Raw genomic sequence first — 23,081 nt, forward strand, 5'->3', positions numbered from 1 at the left:
CCCTTTTCCCTCCCCACCTAAATGCCCTAGATTTCTTCTCTCCTTCTGAAAGAATAACGGTTACTCTGTCGATTTGTTGCCCAGATGATCTGTCCAATGCTGAGAGGTGTGATCAGGTCCCCCAATATTATCATACAGCAGATGCTTCTTCTGTCACTCTGAAATGGGCTTTGTGAAGAGAGACATCCTCTTCTTTTCTTTAACTCTGCTGGTGACTCTCCTTGTGTCAATGCACTCCAGTGGCTGGCAGACCATCTGCGTGGTGGTTGTGGCATCTAGCTGCTTTCACAGCAGCCATGTTTATTGTGGTGGCTGTGGTGGACCACCCACATGGAGGTGATGTTTTTGGCATGCTCCTTGGTGCTGTCGGTGTGCCTGGTTGTGTGGAGTGTCTGGTCCCTGGCTCCATACCTTGGCTCCCTGGGTGGGCCCCGAGGCACTGGCGTGCTGTGCCTGGTTGTGGGACGGGGGTCCAGTCCCCTCCTCCATACCTCAGGTCCTCGGGCGGGCCCTGAGGTGCTGGTGGTGTGAGTGGTTGTGGGCGGGGGTCCTGTCCCTGGCTCCATACCTCATGTCTCCTGGTAGGCCCCAAGGTGCTGGTGGTGTGCCTGTGCCAGAACTAATTTTTTGACCTTTGCTTACTTCTAACATGGGGGAACTTCCTTTGGGAATCAGTACTTGAGCTGTGTTGTTGAGCTAAATTGCTACTTTGCTGCTGTTTCCCTAGGGAATGCTTTTTGTTTAATGGTTGACCTTATAGATTCTTCTGGCTCTCCAGAGACTTGGTGCACCTGGGTTGTGTAGAAACTCTGATCTGGGCCTTAGTATTTTCATCAAACTGCACCTCCTGCCATTCTGCATTCCCAACCAGTCTCCTCTGACTGGTCTTGTGCTGATTGGGCAGTGGATGGCTGTCCTTGCTGTGTTCCAGTGTTCTCCTGGTGGGCCTGTCTCTCCCACCACCCATGCTCCAAACACTTCCCATGGGACTGGCTGTGTGCTGGTCCCTTGCATTGACTCACCAGCCTCTGAATGGCTCACCTTTTTCAGCTGTTCTGGCTCCTTGCTCCTGTGTGGGTCTACAGGAACCCTATTAGTGGTCTTGCTGTCCTGGGGGCCACCAAGGTCCTCTTCTCCCCTGCTGCCTCCAAGTAACTCCATCTGAGGGGCACAGCTGCAGCTTCTGCCATCTCCTGCCTGATAACTTTTAAATGTACTTATTTATTGATTAGAATGTGGTGTCAAGGGCTCGGATCCCAATAATTGCCAGCCACCAAAAAAGGAAAAAAAAAAAAAAAAAGATAAAATGTGCTTTTTCCTGTATCAGGATGGTATTGGCAGTGGGTTTGTCATATATGGCTTTTATTGTGTTGATATACTTTCTTTCTGTACCTAATTTGCTAAGAGTCTTCATCATGAGGGATGTTGAGTTTTGTCAAATACGTTTTCTGCATCGATTTTGAAATAATCATATGATTTTTGTCCTTGATTTTGTTGATGTAGTGTATCACATTTATTAGTTTGTGTATGTTGAACTGTCCTAACATCCTTGATCCCACTTGGTCATGGTGTTTAATTTTTTTCATTTGTTGTTGAGCAATAAATAAATAAATAAATAAAACTGGATACATAACACTACTTTACTTTAAATTATACTACAAAGCTCTAGTAACCAAAACAGCATGATACTGGCATAAAAACAGACCAATGGAATAGAACAGAAAACCCAGAAATCAACCTACATACTTGCAGCCAACTGCTCTTTGGCAAAGGCACCAAGAAGATACATTTGGGAAAAGACTGCCTCTTCGGTAAATGGTGCTGAGAAAACTGGACATCCATATGTAAAAGAATGAAACTAGACCCATACCTCTTACCATATGCCAAAATCAACTCAAAATATTTAATAAGACCTGAAGCTATAAAACTTCTAAAAGAAAATGAAGGGGAAACACTTCAGGAAGTAGGACTGGGCAAAGACTTTATGAATAAGACCCCAAAGAACAGGCAATGAAAGAAAAAGATAAACAAATGGTATTATATCAAACTAAAAAACTTCTGCACAGCAAAAGAAACAACAGAGTAAAAAGACAACCTACAGAGTGGGAGAAAATATTTGTAAGCTATGCATTTGACAAGGGATTAATATCCAGAATATACAAAAACCTCACACAACTTAGTAAAAAAACAAGTAAATTCATTAAACCTGGGCAAAAGAACTAAATAGGCATTTTGAAACGGAAGATATACAAATGGCCAATAGGTATATGAAAAAATGCTCAACATCACTAAGCATCAGGGAAATGCAAATCAATACCATCCTGAGATATCATTCCGCTCCAGTTAGATTGGCAGTTATCAAAAAGACAGAGAATAACAAATGCTTTTGAGAATGCAGAGAAGGAGAACCCTCCTACACTGTTGGTGGGACTGTAAATTGGTGCAGCCATTATGGAAAAGGGTATGGAGTTTCCTCAGATAACTACAGATAGAACTGCTATACGATGCAGCAATTTCACTGCTGGGTACATACCCAAAGGAATGGAAATCATTGTGTCAAAGGGATACTTGCACTCACATGTTTATTGCAGCTCTATTTACAATAGCCAAGATTTGGAACCAACTTAAATGTCCCTTGATGGAAAACTGGATAAGGAAAACGTGGTATTTATACATGATGGAATACTACTCTGCCATAAAAAAGAATGAAATTCTTCCATTCGCAGCAACATGGATGAACTTAGAGAAAATTATGTTAAATGAAATAAGCCAGGCACAGAAAGAGAAATACTACATGTTCTCACTCATAAATGAGAGCTAAAAAAAAAAAAAAAAAACAAAACCAAAAGAAACAAAAAAATAAAAGAAAGAAAGAAAGAAAGAAACAACGATCACAATAATTTTTTGAACATTCAAAAGGAGAGAACTAAACTGAGGCCACTAGAGGTGAGAAAAGGGGAGGTTAGTGAGAAATTGGTAAAAGGCCACAAAAATGATTACATTGTGTAAGGCTGAATATACTAATTATCCTGATTTGATCATCACATATTGCATACAGATATGATATTCAGTGCTGTGCCCCACAGATACGTATAATCAATTATGTTTCAATAAAAAAAATGACAACTGCTTTGCAAACCCTGGAATGTACCAGATAGAGTACCTAAGTTCATCACATTTCATGAGGAGTCATGGTAAAGCACATCAAGTTAGATCTTAGAATGTCTTGAAAGCAAAAACCAGCCTTTATGTACCAGGCTATTAGCCATTGTGCATACTACTTTAGGACTCTATTACTATGTGGGTGTGTAGTCAGTTTTCCAGTCAAGATCATCAGAGCCAGGAAAGTGTCTTTGGATCTTTCTTTAGGGACTCTGCCCATGGTGAGTCCTTAGTCAGTAGTTTGAGAGACCTGGTGGCCCTTCATGACCACACAAGGCTATAGCATTTCTTTGATTTCTTTCCTGTAGAGTTGTAGTGTATCCAAGAACCCGTGTATTTTGCTAACATTTTATTCATGCCCCTCTCTCCTATGCCTGTGAGGTACAGCAGTCGATAGATTCTCAGACTATTTTTATTCTATTTCAAATGTACTCTATTAAAATATTGCTGTTGTGTGGGCTTGGTGACAATGATGTTGTTTTTTGTATCTGTTCAGAAACTGGGCCCCTTGACAGGACAGCCTCCATATGCTGGGTCATGTGAGCTCAGCTAGCCACATTCTTGGAGTACAGTTGGAATTTGGAGGAGTTTGCTGCTTCCCTACTACGGAGAAGGACGGCATATCTTGTCTTTTTCCATGTTTTCATACTGTGGCCCAAGTTTAGGGGAGAATTTTCAGATTTCCCTCTCATTACTTTTATTTTTTATTTTTTAGTCTCAAATTCTTACACTTTAAAAGTTTCTCTCTGCTCTATTTTGCCCATATTCAATATTCCTACCAAAAGTCTTAGAAATTTTCACTGGCAGTTTTTTAAGTTAAGACATCAATTCAGAGATTGCTTTGTTCTTTAACTGCACTCAAACAATGGTTAACACACGTGCTGCCTTGAGAAACAAATTGAAATCACAACAGGCGCCATGAAAATAAGGACTAGGCCACAATGACAGTGGGGGAGCTAGTCCATGGGGTTCAGTTAAGTGACAAGAGAAACTAACAGCAGTTGTTTAGAAGGAGAGTAAATCTACTCTAGAGCGGTCATTTCAATTGTTCTTAGTATTCTTCAGGGCTGCACAGTTTTATGGCCATGTCTTCTAAGTACATGTCCTCAGGGGTACTATTTAAGTGATTTAACAACTGGTAAAGCTCAGGTATGGATCAATCAAGATGGATCAGAGTGGATGCCAGCTTAAAAGTGGAGCAGAGTCCTAGACTAAGTTTACTCCTGTAGTTGCTGGATGGTGGGAAGATTTCAAAGGTTCAGAGAGTAGGGTCAGGTTAGCTGGGGTGGTGGAGCCATTGGGGTGGGGATGGAGAGCTTGACGTAGCAGCTACTTTCCAAGAAGTATAAAAGTATTTCAGTAGTTTGACAACCAGTGTGGCTGTGCTGATTTTCCTTGGATGAATTTCAGTTCTTCAAATTCTACCAGAGTCCATGAGACTGCATCTATCATGTTGCCTAAGACCACATCTGCTGTTTGCCTTCCAGCTAAAATTGGCACCGAAGGCCATCTATTGTGTTTGTCTTATCACAATACTCTTTGTCCTGTGAAGATGGACACATATTTTTGTACTGTAGAGCAGAAAAGAAAGAGTTACTGTTGTAGAAGGAGGAGCTACCAGGAAAAATGGGTCAAGGGGGAAAGCATTTGCCATCAATCACTCATCCCAGCAGAGATTTCAACAAAAATCTAGTAAGTCAGCCTCTGTAGCAATTGCAGGACTCCTAGGCACAGTTCAGCTTAAATCAGGGTGTAGATGGAGGCCAGCTGCTTTTGATAAATGACTCGACATGGCTGAGTGTTCCACAAAAAGAAACCCACAGTACTGCAAGCATGCACAGATGATGTCATGAGCCCTTCAGACGGATGAAAGCTCATGGATCAAAAGCAGAGCTGATGCCAAAGAAAATGGCTCCACTGAGCGAGAACTCAGGGATGAAGTTACTCCCTCGCACAAGAGATTCAGCATCCTTCCTCTTCCTCAAGGCCTTAGTGTGTGGCACGGCTCCACTCTATTTAGCTTTAACTAGAAAACACTAAATGTTCTTGGACTTTTCTTGCCTAAAGGATTTGATACACTTAAGCATTTTCTTAATCTAAATTTTCCAGGGTGGATAATTGCTCTAGGGATTGTTAACATTATAACAGGAGATTAAAGAGACTGGCTGGTAAATCCCAAACACTTGTAACCCTTGGCAAAATTCTGCATGCTTGGTGAGCTCAACCAATATATCATCGCATGTGAATGGGTCTGGGTGGAAGATTCGACGTCGGCAGATGGTCTCAACATTTAACCTTTTAAATGAGTGGCAGGATTTACAGGTGGATTTGTTTTACAAAGTAGGTGATGAATGATAAATAAAATGATTGCCAAAGTGGACCAAAGCCTGGAAAGGTTCAGTAAATGCAGTTCATGCTGTTAGAAAAGTGAATATCCCTAGACATTTGTGCAGCCTCTAGTTCTTAGATGTTCAATTTTATTGTAGAAGAACAGATTACAGAAGATAATTTAAGAGTTGTGGTTATCCACCCATCTTAAGAGACAGGTCATACCAACTCTCCCCTGGCTTAGTTCATCTGGTGTTAGGATAGCTAAATGAAATACTTAACTAACAATAGTAGGTGAGTTAGCCAAGGGACTAAATACAGGTGAAAGGATGACAATGCCAGATTTTGACACAAGTTGTCTTAATAGTTGTGCAAACAGTAGGCTGGATAAGATTTGTTGAAAACAAACCAAGCTAAACAATCCATTGAAGTGCACTCTTCTGTCTATACCCAGAAAGTGCAATTTAGCTTTTGGGAGATATGGTGAAATAGTAGCTTGGACCAGTGCCCAGGGCTCTCCAAGATAATGTAAAAAGAGAGTGTATGTCTTGGATCAGAGCCATTTCCCTAGAAAATGCAAAGCAAGGCAGGGAGTCTTGGGAGGATCTTTCCTTATTATAATGGGATCCCCCTTTGTATATGCCCTAGCAGCTCCTGGTCTTCAGGGAGAAAGTAGATTCTAAGCTCTTCACCCCGAACAAGGTTTAATTAAGCTGTATCAGAGCACAAGCCTTGTGAGGCTTCTTAGATTCCCAGGACTGCCGCTTTCTTTCTCTCTTGTTTGATGCCGCACCCTCACCTGGTTGCCCTTTCACTTTTGGACATGGACGAAACACTGCTCTGCAAGTATGAGGTCTGGAGTTTTGAGAGACTTCTGAGGAGCTGGATAATGCAACCAAGAAGTATGTGGGTGTTAGGTCACCAGGGGGTGAGCCTTGACCGGTGGGAAGTGGGAGATGAGAGGGAGCTAGGCAGATAACCCCCCCATGCCATCTTGCATGGAGTACTCTCAGCTGCAATTCCTCCCTACAGCCTTTCTAGAGAAGTCCCATGTGCCACGTGAACATGCCTGCCAAATGACCTGCTGGGTCTCTTCCTGGGTCATGTGTGTGTGTAGGGGGGAAGAGCGGTAGCAAAGTATGTCATGTCACAGTACATTGTTCACTAAGTCATTTTCTTTTCTTCTTTCTCTTACTGCCCTGGGTTTACATCTACTGGATAAAGTGTCACCTTTAATGCTTGTCTCAGACTCTGGTTTCTAGGGACATGGGCTTTGGACACCAGACCAATTGTTAAATAACAGATTGGCCTAATCAATACGTGATGTAATTCCTCCTAGGGTCAGACTGAAAACTGATATAAGTCCTTTTTACATTTATTGTTTAAATTTGTGCAGTTAACAGTCAATACCAGCCCTTCCCAACCACAGTTCAAGAGAATTAAGCTCTAATGCTCTATGGCACCTATTGCTTGTAATAAATTAACTTCTCTTCTATGCATCTAGAATAAACCATCCCTGAGAGAATTTAGAAAACAGTTACTCAAATTGTTTTCTGTAGGTCTTAATTTTTTTTTGGAATCCTGGTTGTGAAGAGCTGGTCTACATATTTTCCTGAGATTGTTTTTATTCACGTTGTTACTAGACAAGAAATGAATATTGAATTTATTTCTAAGTTTTTCAACTCAAGTCCTTTTTTGGCTTAAGTACTAAAGGAAGTGAATTACACGATTCTCATTTACTTAATAAATATTTGAATACCTTACTAAGAGCTAGGTCCTAGGAAAACAATAGTGACTGAGGCTTGCTCTCTGTCCTCCTAGAGCTCAGGGTCTAGTGGTAATCGATGTAGCAAATATCACACTATGTGATGTGGAAAGAGACACGAGAACTGAGGAGGAGGAGATAATATTCTCCTTTCAAGTTGTACATTTACCTCACTTTTGTGCCACACGTAGGGTATGGTACGTTGATGTATTTTAGAGAACATAACTAAAATAAACCACCTGTAAAAAACCGATGAAATTTTCTTGACCATTTATATTGCAACAATGCTTTTCTGGGCTGTCCAAAAAAAGCTTAGTTCTACATGATATCAAACAAGAAATGAAGTTGAAACTTGCTAAAGCACACACTGTTGGGTCCACCAACTAACTAAATTTTGGGGTCAGTATGCTATTTTTTCTGACACTTCTCATAAAAAGAAAGGTAGAATACAGAAAGTTCTAGATATTGTTTTTCATAGGTTATAAACAAATAATGCATGGAAATTTATATGGGAACCTACTTTCCAAATATTCCTGATTGTACTTTCCAAGCACTGGAAGACCAGACATGTGGTTCCAGAATCTAAAGAGTATTTAAATTTGTATCTTTTGTCAAAGAAGCCGGTCTTCAAAAATTTTTAAGTGAAGACACATTTCAGCTCTACTCCCATATTTGTATCTGTGAAAATTACTCTGCTAGTTCTAGGGCAGAAGAAGTCTATTACTGAAATTTGCAACTTCAGAAAATACTCCAAAGCATTTTAAATTGTATAAACAGTTGACTCCCTGGAGGAGACAGGTCTGGGAGAATGGCCTTGAGCTGTGTGAACTTACTTACATGTCTCTAAGTAACATGAGTTACTTGCAGAAACTGTGTTGTTTAAGAAAAACAAAATAAAAAGCTCACTTCTGGAATACAATTTTTCAGGGAACAGAGATTATAAATCTCTGACATTTATAAATTAAAGCTGTGTTGCAAAGGTAATAAGAATAAATGTTTGGGCCGGCCCTGTGGCTCACTCGGGAGAGTGTGGCGCTGGTAGCGCCGAGGCAGTGGGTTCGGATCCTATATAGGGATGGCCGGTGCGCTCACTGGCTGAGCGTGGTGCAGACCACACCGTGCCAGGGGTTGCAATCCCCTTACCAGTCAAAAAAAAAAAAAAAAAAAAAAAAGAAGAAGAATGAATGTTTTTATTTCAAATATGATGAAAAGTTTTAAAAATTAGAGAAGAAAAGAAGGACAGCCTTTTGCATTGAAACACAGTTTTATTCTTGAACCTTAAAATGAAAAAATTAAGATTCTATCATAAACCTTGTTGAATATCTGCCAGAAGCTCAATTTTTTTTTGATGTCCTAGAAGAGAGGATAGAAAACACAAATCTCAAAAAAATAAAAGTAAAGTAGAAAAAGAAAAAAAAAAAGAAAACACAAATCTCTAGTCATGACAAAATAGACCATATTCCTAAACATCCATGGAACTTCTCTCCTTATTTTCCACTGTGCCCTTTGTTCGTTTTTATCTCTGTCAATGAATGCAAATCTTCCACATTCTGGACCCAACTCAGGGTCATGATTGGAAAGAACTTCAATCCTAACCAAATCCTTATTAAATCCACAAATCTCCTTAATAATCACTCTTTTGTCTTGGGCAAATATAGGAGGAAATGAATCCATTTTTCATTTCTAGAAATGATTCCATGAGAAATATAAGCAGCAGAAAATAATTTCAGTGGTGATTCCCTATGATTTCAGAATCACCCCCATAATTAATGCCGATTTAATTAGCTCTGATCTATTGGAGAAAGATGAGTTCTGCATTCTCCATCCTCCAAGGCATTCTTATTTATCAGTCCCTCATGGAGTTTTGAACACAGCCTCTTATCCTGATGGGACTGTAAGGAGCTCATCCAGGTTGTTTTTGTCTGACTTCTTTTCTCAGTAGCAACTCATCTCTAAAACCTTTGAGCAAGCAATCTAGGAGAGAGTTATCGAGAGAGTTATCTGGGTGAAAAAGCCAGAGCTTTTTCTGTGTGCAGTTAAAGCTTCTGTTATTCGGGCTGCATGACTTGCCTCTAGCAGACTTGCCCTTGAATCAATGAAGAGTTCACAGGAGGAAATGTTTGGGCTGTCTTGGTTGTGAGCCAGGGATAGTTGTGCCTGCAAAGCAAAGCAAATCCCCAACAAGAATGTGTAAACAAGGATCAACCGACTAATGCCTGGTACAAAATGATGCCTGGCATCTGTACTTTTGGTGGCAATTTATACAAAGGAGCAAAATAATGTTGCTTTTGTTACCACTCTGTTCTCTGGAGAAGAATCATTAATTTGGAATTCAGATCTGAGATGGAGTTAGGCTGCGTTTTGCCAAGTAATTTTTATCCCCGGTGCAGATTTATCTTCCTTTGTTTGGTCCTTTTTGAGACCATTAGGAAACCATTTCTTGTTAAAAAACAAAACAAAACATGGTTCTACCTAGACTTCCTAATTGATCTCTTTAACATGGGACTTATCATCCCCATGAGCTGACTGAAGCAATGGAACACCTCTGGGTCCCCATGGGAAGGTGAGAACAAATGGCAGGAGACACAAGGCACCAGGAGGCAAACTTTTCACAAAGAAATATTGACTCATCTATGTTTAATAGTAATAGCAATTGCCTTTTAATAAGAATATACTATGTGATAGGCACCATCGTAATTGCTTTAAAAGAACAACTTAAATTATTTTGAATCCTTATTCTGTGCCAAGCACTGTTCCAAGTGCCTAACATTTATTAACTCCTTTAGGTTTTGAAACCCTGTGAAGTGGGTGATATTATTATCCTCACTAAAGAATGTAACCTCCATGGAAGCAGAGACTTTATTTCACTTACAGTACTCAACATGTACTAGCTGCACAATAAATAAATGTCCCAATGTACACTTGTGGAAACTGAGAGGTTGACTGTATTACTCTAGCCTGAATTTTCTCAACCTCAGCCCTAAGAATATTGGGTCTGAAAAACTGAGGCTGGTGAATAGAGCAGTCATGGCAGTAGGGATGGAAGCTATTCATGGGCTTAGCAGTAAGGATGCCCGTGTACTACAGCAGATCTATACTGTGTCAGCACATATCCAACTGCTAGAAGCAAAGATGATCACTTGAGGAGACCCACCAGCCTCTTGGTGGCAGGTTGACCACATTGTACTCTTCTCATGCTGAAGGAGCAGTGATTTATTTTGGCAGATATCCCCACTTATTCCAAGAATGAGTTTGTCTTACTTGTCTTCAGGCCTTCAGCTAGCACATTTTCTTGAGCTTTAATTGAGATATTTGAAGCAGTACAGAGCTGCTATAGGACTATGGAGAATGTCTACCTTTTGACTTGCACATAAATCCCCAGGATTTGTTGTTTCCCCATGGGAACACAAGTATCTGTTTAATATTTTTATCCTGAGCTGAGATGACTGGAAAAAAAGTCATGGACCATATGCTATGTTTAAATTAGCAACCAAACTCTAGGGTTAGGAAGGATAGTGTGATGTGGAATGTATATGTAGTACCTCAAATTGTGGGAACTCCAAATTAATCCACTCATTACCTTCAGCCTTGATCACCTCATGATCTTACATACTCTTTTTAAAAAACTTCTTGAGAACGTGCAGAAGATCCAGAATAGGGCAATGTAAATTACTAAAAATAGAAAAATAAGATCTAAGAAGAAAGATTCACATTGCATCAATTGTAGCATGCAGATCTTTACATGTAATTTTAGATAGCAGAAAAAAAGAGGGGGCTCTGAGTAACTTCAGAGTTACAGCTTGGGCTGAGCTGGATGAAAGTGATCCACTTACAAACTGTAAAGCACCAAAGATATTAGTGGTGGTTGTCACTAAAATCTGAAGATAAAGAAGAAAGGACAGGTTTCAAAGAAAAAGTCCTCTCAAAATTAAGGCTTCTCCATGGCATAGCTGCAGAGGGAAATAGGGAAATGTGAGCAAAGCAGATTGCATTGGGAAGTTCAGGACTGGAGAAAGGAAGGAAAAGCTATGAAGCCAATCTCTTGAGACTCTCTAGCTCATCTTAAATTTTCTTTTCCAAGGTCTGAGTGGGGATCCTGATCTTTGAATTCAAATGTCTGGACATGCAAAAACATGAAATAATAAAGGGTGATGAGTTCGGGTACTGGAGAGGCTGAAGGCCTGAGGGTGAGATTGGGGAAGGCAATCTATGCGAAATATATGTTTCCTAGGGAGGGGGTCATGGTCTTCATCAATCTATCGAAGCTTTCTGTGACTTAAAAATAGATTAAAAGCCACTGACCTGAACAAGGATCAGAATTACCCTGAGAATAAAGGATCCTTTGTGATATATTTTTTATTTGCCTTTCTGGCATTTACCCGTCCCCTGGGACATTGTTTTCAAATGATAATGACCTTTTCATCATTTTCCCACTATTTCCCCCTCGCCATGCTTCTGCACGGCCGCTCCTGTTGTCTGTGGTGTCCTTCTCTCCTATTCCCTTTGGAAACTACCTCCTCATTTTTTCAGAGAAATGGACGAGCTCTCCTTTCCTCCACATAGCCTTCTTCTGTTCCCAGAGGCGTTGGCCACCTCTTTGTGTCTTTGTATCCACCCCTGTTATATCCCTGATAAAGTGGCATGAACTTGATTTGTTACAGATCTGTTTCCTTCTCTAAGCTAAGTTCCTTAGGCTGGGGCTGACTTGTTTCCTCTGTATACTTCACGGCTTGGCATATGGCATATAACATAATGGATGCTTACTGAAAGTCTAAATTTAGAAATGAGTGACTCTGGAGGTGGCTAATCAGCTGTCCTCAAGTCACAAGTAAGAAAAACATTTTTGGAAGCATAATGGAAATGTGAGTTTGCACAGGGAAGATGTGTAATAAGTACACATAAAATAAATGTAAAATAACATTATAGGAAATATTTTCTCGGGAATCTAAAACCAAGATACAAACCCATTTGCCTTTACTGACAGAGATGTAGTCTGTCTCTTGTTTTCTATTCTATGGTTTTTTGATTTAGGCCCTAAATCCCACAGTGAATAGCTGGTAAACTAGAAAAATGTCAACGTGCAGATAATAAGAAAAAACAAGCATTTCCTTTATTTTACCTTCTCTCCGTTGTGTCTCTCAGTCAACTGTTTCCACCATGAAGTGTTCTTCATGTCCAATGAGAAAGGACAAATATAGGTGCCTGTGAAAGTATTGTACATTTTGGTGGAGGAAGCCTTCTATTTTTCTTAATCTCATATTTTTTGGTTATGAAGTATTATTCTTGTTCATAAGCTCATTTTCTCCATATTTCCATAAAATAAAACCTCACTAATTTAGACTAAGTTAAACTACTATAAAAGTGAAATATTATAGAATATTTTAAAATTAATTCAGTGTTAATACTTTTTAGTGCATCATTAAACCAGCATTAAAGGAATACAGAAAAGTACTGATGGAAAGATCCAGTTAGGGGGCCGAGCCCGTGGCGCACTTGGTAGAGTGCTGCGCTGGGAGCGCGGCGACGCTCCCGCTGCGGGTTCGGATCCTATATAGGACTGACCAGTGCACTCACTGGCTGAGTGCCGGTCACGAAAAAACGACAAAAAATAAAATAAAATAAAAAAATAAATAAAAATAAAAGAAAGATCCAGTTAGGCATGCTTTAATAAATATACGACTCATTTTTAAAAAGCCAAAATCCTTTTATGTACAAATAACCACTACTAAAGTATTTAAAAATCTAGTTATCACAAGTAGGATTAATGTGGTCTGCTATAATCTTAATATAATTCATGTGCTTATTTATACTGTATGTTTACTTAAACAGCTTTTTTTTTGTCAGTTATGGTCTAATTATTAAGAATAAAAAAAGATTATTCAAATGATTGAGTTTTTAACTGTGCTGTGTTTATTCTAACTCCACTGCTTGCATTGCATGAACTATTGACTTGCATCAAGAAAATAGTGAATATGTCTAGAAGCATTTTAAATGCTGGCAGAAGAATTTGACCAGCAGGATGTCTTATAACCTGAACAGCGTGAGGGCCTGTTTGTTTCATGGTGGGAATACCTGCTTTCTTAACAGATTCTGGAGGTGGAGAGCAGAAGGGGTTGAAGGACTCTTGTCCTGTGGTGTAAGAAGATAATGGCACTTCAACGGCTTCTCTACACAGGCAGGAGGTTGGACTTAGCAATTTTGTTAGAGACTTCTTATTTCTTAGTATCTGTATCATTAGCTGACAGATGGGTTTCTGTCTAAAATCTTATTTCAAGAAAGCCGCCTCCTGCTAGATAATCTCCTTAAACTGTAATTGACAAGTTTAATGAATTTCATTTCCCTAAATTTGGATGGAATATACCAAAAGTTATCCACTCCTTCAATCTGTGAAGCACATTCTTTTAATAAATATTTATTGAGCATTTACTGTGTGCCAACTGTTCTGCTATGAATTGGGAAACAACAGAGAATAAGAAAGAAACTATCCTTATTCTTCAGTGACAGAAATAAACCAGGATTAGGGTGCAAATATTTTTATGTCAAAGAATTTTTCATGTGTATCAGGAAGGTTGTGAATAAAATTCTGTCCTTGTTCTTTACCTTTATAGGAGGAAAAAGGAGAGATTTTGCTAAATTATAATTTTGTTTTTTCTCTATGAAAAGAGTAGTCAACCTCTCCAGTTAACTTTATCAGACCACGGTTTCTCAACTTGGGAATAGTCATAACTGAGGTCAGAGAGAAATTTTCTTTGAATTTTGAAGGCTGGTTATTACAGATGTGTCTAATAAACCACAGCTCACTTCCTAGCCCAGCTCTTGGGACTAACTGCTGACATGCGGGAATCTGTCTTTAGTTGTTTTCCTTCCACTTGCCAATGATATTGGGATAGGAAAGCTCTGCCTACCTAAAAATTTGATCTGGCTCAGGGAGATATGTGCTCATGCACACACATGCACACACAGAGCTTGGACTGGTCTTTGTGCAGCATGGGCAGAGCTTTCCACAGGTGTTCTGTGGCTCCCTGGGGTACCACGAATAGATGATGTATGTGCCAAGATATTGTTTCTTCTCCACCCTTCAGGAGGCCTGATGGGGCCTGGTGAAGCCTCTTGCCATAAACTTCCCAATCCTATATCCTATTGTACTGTATAAATTTATCATGCCGTGAGCTTATCATGTACCATGACCAAGGTGGGGAAGCACTGTCTTAGGTTATGACTCAGGAGAAGGGACTCTGCTGTTAGGAAAGGTCCTGTGATGTGTTCAATCCCCAGGCCTAGTCAGTCTCCCATAAGAGAAGATGAAAAGGGAAACGGAAATCACTATTCATAATAACATAAAATAATCTTTTTTTTTGGTGGGAGGGTGGCTTAAAAAAACAAATTTATTTTCTGGTTGGAGGCAGTTCTGGAGGTTGTTAAAGTCAAAGATCAAGGTGCCATCAGAGTTTTTTACTGGTGAAGGCTGTCTTTCTCGCCTGGAGATGGCTGCCTTCTAGCTGGGTCCTTATATGGCCTTTTTAGGTGCACATGAAGAAAAAGAGAGGGAGAGAGAGAGAGGACTCGCATGTCTCTTCCTTTTCTGGTAAAGACACCAATTCTATCAGATAAATCCTTCCATCTTTATGACCCCATTTAACCTTAGTTATTACCCCAAATAATTAATACCCTATCTCCAAATACTATCACATTTGGGGGTTAGTGTTCAATATATGAATTTGGGCAGTTCACAATTTAGTCCATAACAGTAACCATCCTAGTGAGAAAATAATCTTTTTTTTTCTTTGTGGTCAGAGAAAACCTTGGCAGACTTTTTGTTTGTTTGAGGAAAATATTTTTCTTTGTTGATGTAGATTTGGATTGAAGGAAGAATTCGGAGGTATATTACCTTCAGATCACAATGTGGTGAGATCTCCCCAGGGGATTGTATTTGAAATATCAAAGCTCAGCCTGGATTATTGACCATACACCACACACCAGCCTGGAGTACTGAGCGCATTCCTGATGAATAACCGCAGGACTGGAAATGTGTTGCTGGAATTTGTGGAGGCCCACAGATTTCCTTAGTACAGTAGTGGATTGGTCCTAGTGGTGTGAATCTCCACTCTGGGAAGGATTGGAGAAGTAGTTCTCCCTCCAATGGGTGAGAGAAAGATGGACTTTAAGATAGGAAATTGAGATTTGGAATTGGGCTATATCCCAAGGAGAACCTTAAGAAGGATTCCTCTAGGTATATTTCTGTGGTTTAGGATTTTCAGCATTCCACATCCTGGCTGAGGATGTGGACAATCGTGTTTAGTATTATGTTTATTACTATGTTGCAGTACTCTCGAGGTATCCCCAAACCTTCAGCAGTCTGTTGAATCCACACCCCGTGGTGTGTTGAATGAGGAGCTAAGTGAAGGGGTGCTGAAGGATTCTCCTTCTCTAGCCCTCCCTTCCCAAGCTAGCCTGGTAAGGGGCAGCCTCATGTCATAGGGGGAACCATGCTCCTAGCTTTCAGGGGGCCCCCAGGAGCAGCACAAGTGGAGGCCCAAGGTAGCCTTGAGACCAAAGAGAGGATCAAGTGGTGGGTGGACAAGGATGTGAGTCAGAGCTTCCTTGCCCCCAAGTGTACTAGAGGAAGGTCAACCTCAAAAGCAGGGGGTGAGGGGGTGAAAGGAGGCAGACACTAGGCTGCTCATGCAAGTGCTGTGCACACGCATCCTCCCTGGTCCACTCTGAAGGACACCTGTGGTCTTCATGTCCCAGAGGATGTCATGTGAGAGCATGAGGCAGGAGATTTTGGAGATCTCAGCCATCCTCAGCCAGGAGGTGGAATGCTGAGAACCCTAATATATATGTCCTATCTTCAACTGTTATATTTGGGAAAAAGGTAATGTGATGGTTAGTTTTATGCGTCAGCTTGGCTGGGCTGTGGTATGCCCACTGGTTTGGTCAAACACCAGCCTAGACATTGCTGCAAAGATATTTTTTAGCTGTGATTAACATTTACAATCAATAGACTTTGAGGAAAGCAGATTGCCTTCCATAATATGGGTGGGCCTCACCCAATCAGTTGAAGGTGTTAAGAGCAAAGACTGCTGTTTCCCAAAGAAGCAGCAGTTCTGGTTCAAGACGGTGATGTAGACATCCTGCCTGGGTCTCCTGCCTGCTGGCCTGCCCTGCAGATTCCAGACTCAAGACTGCAACATGAGCTCTTACTAAATTGCTCACCTGCCAGCCCATTCTGCAGATTTTGAGCTTGCCAACCCCCACAATCACATGAGCAAATTTCTTAAAATAAATACATCTCTCTCTCTTTCTGATTATATATAAGTATATATGTAAACATACATATATTATTGGTTCTATTTTTCTGGAGAAACTTGGCTAATACAGGCAATCTGAAAAGGAATAGGTATTTAGTGTATTATATTAGAAATACTCAGCATCCTAACAGACTCAGCATATTTGCTGAATTCCACCTAGAGTGCACAAGAACATACTGCCAAAACCCTTTGCCTGATTAGAAAAGCATGTTGAACTCTGCCCTCAGTGCAAGTCCTCTGGTTAAGTCTTCCGAAAGCACTGTCTGTTTGCCTCCATCTCCTTGAGTCCTGTCCCATGGACCAGAAAAAAGCAGTGCTCAGCCCCTTCTGTCATCCTGTATTGCCATTGTCCCACGGGCAACCACGTGCGGCTGTCTGTGGTAAGTCGTTGATCCATCTCTCAGGGAAGTACATGTGCTAATGGTGCGTGGCAGCTTTGCAAACACTGTCTGCTTGACTTAGGCCTGTGTTGTGCTCAGATTTAAAGATGAATCCTCTGTGGCTATCAGAGCCTTGGGGATGATGCTGGCCAGAAAGAATGTGCATGGCCATTGTTGTGCCAATTTTATAATTCATCTTTTAATAATCTGTAACTGAAGAGCTGAGTGGAATTCATCAAATCCTGCCTTGTTTCTCCCTGGGGAGCTTTCTGTGTTTTGTCGCTGAGCCAAAGCTGAGTGCAGCTGTTGGAGCTGTCACCAGTATTCTGGTTCACCCAAATATCGATAATAATTACTCCTGCTTCACATGGAAAGCATTTATTTAAATATCTGTAATGGAAAGACCATTGTTATTGATATTGAAGCTTTACTGTGAGCCCATCAAAATGTGGATATGTCATTTATAAACTGTGTTTGGAAAAAGCTGTATCTCTATCCTATGTGGTACTCAGGACCCTGGGCTGGTATTGCAGATCATCTGTTCTTTATAGAAACAAAGCAAAGTTACTACCAGAGAATAATTAAACCCACAGAAATGTCCAAGTGCTGGCAGGCTCCAGCCGTCCCCAACACCACACCACAGCCTGTTGTGATCAGTACAATCAAACAGCTGGGGCTTTGAGTCTGAGGGGGGTAAACAGCATAATGATTTTCTTTACCCTGTCATTATTCCTCTCCTGGCTTTCCTGGGATACAGTCACAAGCAGGTCACATCGCGTGTATGTGCCCTTCAGGCAAAGTGCTTTGGAGTGGAGTCTGGGTCCTGGTCCAGCCAGGAGTGACCAGCGTATTGTAGAGAGGAATAAAAAGCTGCTCTGCCCCTTGCCATCCACATCAGTGGGAACCCTGAACTAGCACAAGCCCCTGTCCCATATTTCCTTCTTATGTTTCCCCTCTTCTTTTCTCCTTGCCTTTCCTTATTTGCTTGCCCTGGGTGGTCTTCTGTCTCCTGAATTGAACTCTCTCTGTTCTTTATGATGTGGAACATGTTAATTGCTCCAAGATAATTTTATTTTAAAGATAACGTCTGATCACCTCCAAGGGACTGTTAGGAGCCTTTACTAGGGTTTAAGTGGCCACCTAGTACAGTTAGGACCTCAGCTGGGGCTTAGTTATATCCACAGCAATGGGTTGACCCGATGGCCATTTAATTGCAGGGGGCTAAGGAGATCTTGTAAGAAACACCCTTTGGCAAGAAGGATGGTTATATCAAAGCCTTGCTTGCTTGTCAGAGGGAAGGAGGGAGACTGAGTCCAGATCTGGGGCTGTTGTGAGACTTGAATCACAGCCCAGCCCCTGGAAGCATGTCTGGGCCTGGAGGAGAGTGACAGCTGTAAGGACAAACCATGCCATTATGTTCTGTGACAAATTGGAGCTCGGTAACAAATTGTTTAGGGACGCATCTACGAGAGAGTAACGCAAAGGGAGGGAACCTCCTCTCCTCCACCGGAGAACTGCAGAACCTGGAGCAACTGGGAGCAGCAGCACTCTGTCCAGTCTGCCAAGTGGCCACTAGCAGAGGCCAGCTGCACCCCGTATCTCCCAAGCAGCAGCACCCAGCCAAGCAGGATGGTGATCCCTGGGAGGTCCAAGTTTCATTAAAATATTCCTGAATTAATGGACATCACACCTTTGCCCTTCTCTTACACATGTATTAGATGGTCCATCTTGGGTGGTCAGTTTCTTACTCCACATAGTGCTGTGAGTTGTTTGCCAGGAAGACTGAGCTCAGTTCCTCAGGAAGGGCTTCTGGATTTCCCAAGTGAACCTTGCATCCTAATCTTAGCTTAAAGCAGGAACAAGAATAGTCTTGTCTAAAAATAGAGCTGCAGTCTAAAACTTGACCAGCTTTCCAATTGACTGTTGGATGATGAAGAAGTTTATTTTCAAGGAATAGCTTTTGTGACTTAACATTGCTTAGGCGGATTCACTGGAAAGAAAACCTGGAGAATAAACGAGGAGGCATAGTATCTTCAAGACAGAAAAACGCTGGGTTAAAAAGAAAGTGCTGAAAAGAATGCTATGCTTAGCCAAGTAGGCCTTTGACAAAACTTCTGTTGTTTAAATTGGGAACTGTCTATTTTGGCCAATTAATGTAGTCTTAAAGCAAATTCTGAATTTCTGAAAGTTTTGTTTTAAGAAAGCCAAAATAATCGGGATTTACCAATAAATTTCTGAGCCCTTTTTCTGTTTTAAAATGGACTGACTTGGGGTTCAGAAAGATGAATCATGTAATTTCCTAAGAATTCCTTATAATGTAGTATGAAATTATGCTCACATGCTCTGAAGTGTTTCTAAATAGTTCTGGCCACATCTTGGATATTCACTGTCTGAGAATGTATAATTCAAGAAATCGTAAAAAGATGGCAGAATTTTGTTCTGAAGGGTTTTCAGGGAGTTGATCTGTACTCACTTCAAAGTTATGTAAGTTTTTTTCCAAGATGTCTATCAACTCTTGCCACTTTCACCTCCCAAATCACAATTTTCAGAGCTTTCAGGACGAGTTCGTCCACCTTGGAGGGTGGTCTGCAGCATTGTAAAGAAGGAGTTGATCCATTGGATCCTTCCTCTTATTCGATGCCATGAATTGAGGGCCTGCCTTCTGTTTTAGGTTTGTTCTCAGCTGGTTAAGGTGCTGAGTCATAATTTAGATCTTAGCTTAACACAGGTGGACTGACCCATCCCTCAAAACGTTATGCCAAATTTGGTGTAATTCTGGTAGATGAGCATATTTTAGGAATAATTTTTAATCAGAATCTTCAAGCGTTTTGTAAGCATTTTGTAAGCGTTTTGTAAAAAAGCTTAGGATCAAAGGGCTTAAGGAATGTGCTATTGAGCAGAGGTCTGGAGGACTGTTGGCTAAAGCTAAATAATGATGAAATGAACGGGGATGCGACTGACACTTTGGGGCCTGAGAATGTTGAATAACACTCTTTAAATTTCACTATTTACAAGGCTGGCTTTGCTCGTGGGTTTTTCCGATTCAGAATTTGCTCACAATTGTACAGTACTTCTTTCAGAGGAGCTCTTTCAGTCCAGAGAAGTTGCATGCAAATGAATATACGATACATTTAGTATAGTTTTAACTCTTTAAGGTTCGCAAACTTTTAAGGAATTTTTTAGTGACACCTTCGTAGGCTGAAAAATGACCAAATAATTCATTTACTTGGGAAATCCAGGTTTTCCTGTATCAGTTCTGCTTAAAATGGGCAGATATTTTGTAATGCAGCCTGCTTTGAGCCAGAACTTTTATCTGGGAAGTCAGGTAGGGCGTCAGGTTCCCTGCCCTATCCCATACTGCTGCTGCTGCTTCTGAATACAATAGTTCTTTTCTACTTGGATGTTAACTAGAGTATAGCTGTGTGACTGTGGATTTGATTTATAGGGAATATAGCCTGTTCAAAAAGGAAACTCTGGAGAATAAGAATTACTCGATACATATTTTTTTCTTTCTTGTAGGAAAGGATAAAAATGTCTGCAATTCTTGGAGAAAAAGATAGGTCCCATAGTGCCAAGGTAATTTTAATATTTTGAATTTCTTTATAGAGGGCACAAAAATTTGGAAACAATTTCATGATATTCAACACTTTCCTTAATTTTTAAAATTGATTTAAAAAATACACATTTATGTTTCTGGATTACATTTGGATATATAAGTATTTGTGAGTCCCTGTTCCATTTTTTTTGCTGCTGCTGTTGTCCCCACAGAGCATTGCAAGCACCAACCTTCATGTGGGCCAGACCGAGGCAAGGGTAGGGTGAGTACCTTAGGCTGACCAGGTTCCTGCGCTGTGGGGTGGCCTTCTGAACTAGGCTAGGTCAGTGAGTTTATTTCTTGGAATCTTTGGAATTCATCTGGGGAAGTCAAGGAAGCAGGCTGAGAGAGAAAAAGAGCCAAGCACAGTGGAGCAACTGGAGTAGAGAGGAAGCAACACTCCAGGCCGGCTGGCATCCTGTCTGGTTCTGATGCCTGGCTGTATTTCTGCCCTTAAGTTCCTTGAGACACCCCCATATCTTGAAGTAATTATTCTCCATTTTGCTTATACTAGTCTAAGGTGAAGTTCTATTGCTTGTAACCAAGGGTCCTAATACAATGACTAACTGGACATAAAAACATCTTAGGACCTTAGTTTTTTCCTCTGTAAAATGATCAGTGTAAACTGAGTTATCTGTAAGGCCCCTTTGATCTCCGTAATATTAAATGGGGGTGGGGGGCAGGGCATTGGGGATGTTTGTGTGTAGGAAGTGATGGCAGGGTCTGGGCAATCACAGGTTCTTCATCTGCTTCCAGATAAATACAGAATGGACCACAAATGATAAATGTCACCAGAAACTAATTTTATGGACAGTAAACACTCAAGGGGAGTGCAAGCTGTATATATGCCATGATACATAAGTGTTAGAAATGCAGCTTTTGATTGCTTTCCTCAAGTTACTTGTTAACTCTGGGTATTAATGAGCACAGGTATAAAAGTGGCAAAGAAGATTTGAAATCATCATTCCAGGAAAATAAGGAAGTACAACTGGAAATTGGTAAGTATGATGCTCCAAAGCAAGATGATTTCAGCACCATGTGATTGTCTCTGAACTCTGACTCTGGGACAGCTCTTTTCAAATAATTTCTGAGAGATCAGTGCTGTTCTGTCTTTGAAACAGGAAGAATGGGTCCCCTGCAGCTGTCCCTTCAGAAGGGAATGTGCCAGATGCAATATGGCATTCTTGCCTGTTGGTGATGACTTATGAGCTTTGGGCTTCAATTAACATGTGCTTGATGGAGATGTAATTTGTCATTGTTTTAGTGAATGTAGTTCCAAGTTTTTGAAAAAATAAAACTCAGCCTTACCTTATTAACAGTTTGTTTGAAGGGATCTCTGTGATAATCACTTTAGATGTGTTACTTCTGTTGTCTTATATCTGGGCTGAAAGAGTAGTTGCCTTTCTCTGTTTTTTAGCTGGACTTAGCTTGCATTGATTCTAAATTAATTCAGTTTTGCTCCCTACCACACGTATCAAAAAACCATTAATCTACCAATAAGTACTCCTTAAGTTCAAACCGTAGAGTGGAGTCAGCTGTCTATGAGGGTAATACTCTCTCCTTCCACTGGCTCTCTGTTAGTGGCTAAGGGCACAGACTCTGTCACTGGACTGCCTGGGTCCAAACTCTAGCTCTGCCATTTATTATTTGTGTGACTATGATCAAATTACTTGACAGATAAATATATATATGATATATATTTCTGTACCTTACGTTACTCATTTGTAATATGAGGATAATAACCTTGATTGAATGGGTAAACATATGTCAAGCACTGGAAAAATATGTGCCTGGCACCTGGAAAACGCTATGAAAAGTTTTCTATGATTATTTTCAACTGGAGACAGTGACTTATTTCTTTATTAGATGAATGGGTCTAAAAATCAAGTCTTCCCCCAACAAGAGATTGCCTAAAACCACACTAAGTTAAAATTTGTTTGATATCTGATGCTGTTCTTAGAACAGATCTGAAGGGATCTGGGGAATCTAACGGTGAAAGGAAGTCCCTTGAAAAGGGGCAGGGCTCTGAAAGAGGAATCCTATGGGACAGATTTGCCACAGACCATCCCTGCCTGGCAACCTTCTACTTTCAAGGAGGAGCTCCAGGGCAGGTTGGGAGATTCCTCCTTCTATCTCTCTGGAGCCCTGTGGACAAGGGCTGCCTGTGGAGACTCCCCAGTCAGAACTATGACGCTGTGCTCTTTCCACAATAATGGCACAATTGCAGACTGGGTTGGAAATAAGCAGTCTTCTGATTTTTCACAGTGCGTTGATACAGAATAGGGTTCAGGTGAAAGAAATTACCAATCATTTTTTATTATCCAGGGTATCACTCATCCACTCCAAAGAACACGACTGAGGCAGCTGTAAGGATGCAGAGCGTCAGGACCTAGGCCATCTGGCAGATCAGAAGGGGTGCTTGCTGGCTCAGGAAAGCTGATGTTCAGTAAACTGTTAGTGCTGGCTCCCACAGGGATCAGCCTAGCTTCAGGCAATGGGAACTTATGGTGGGCAAAATGAAGCTTGAGATATAGGTTGCA

Source organism: Cynocephalus volans, chromosome 3, assembly GCF_027409185.1.
Source record: "Cynocephalus volans isolate mCynVol1 chromosome 3, mCynVol1.pri, whole genome shotgun sequence".
In the NCBI taxonomy this organism is placed as follows: Eukaryota; Metazoa; Chordata; class Mammalia; order Dermoptera; family Cynocephalidae; genus Cynocephalus; species Cynocephalus volans.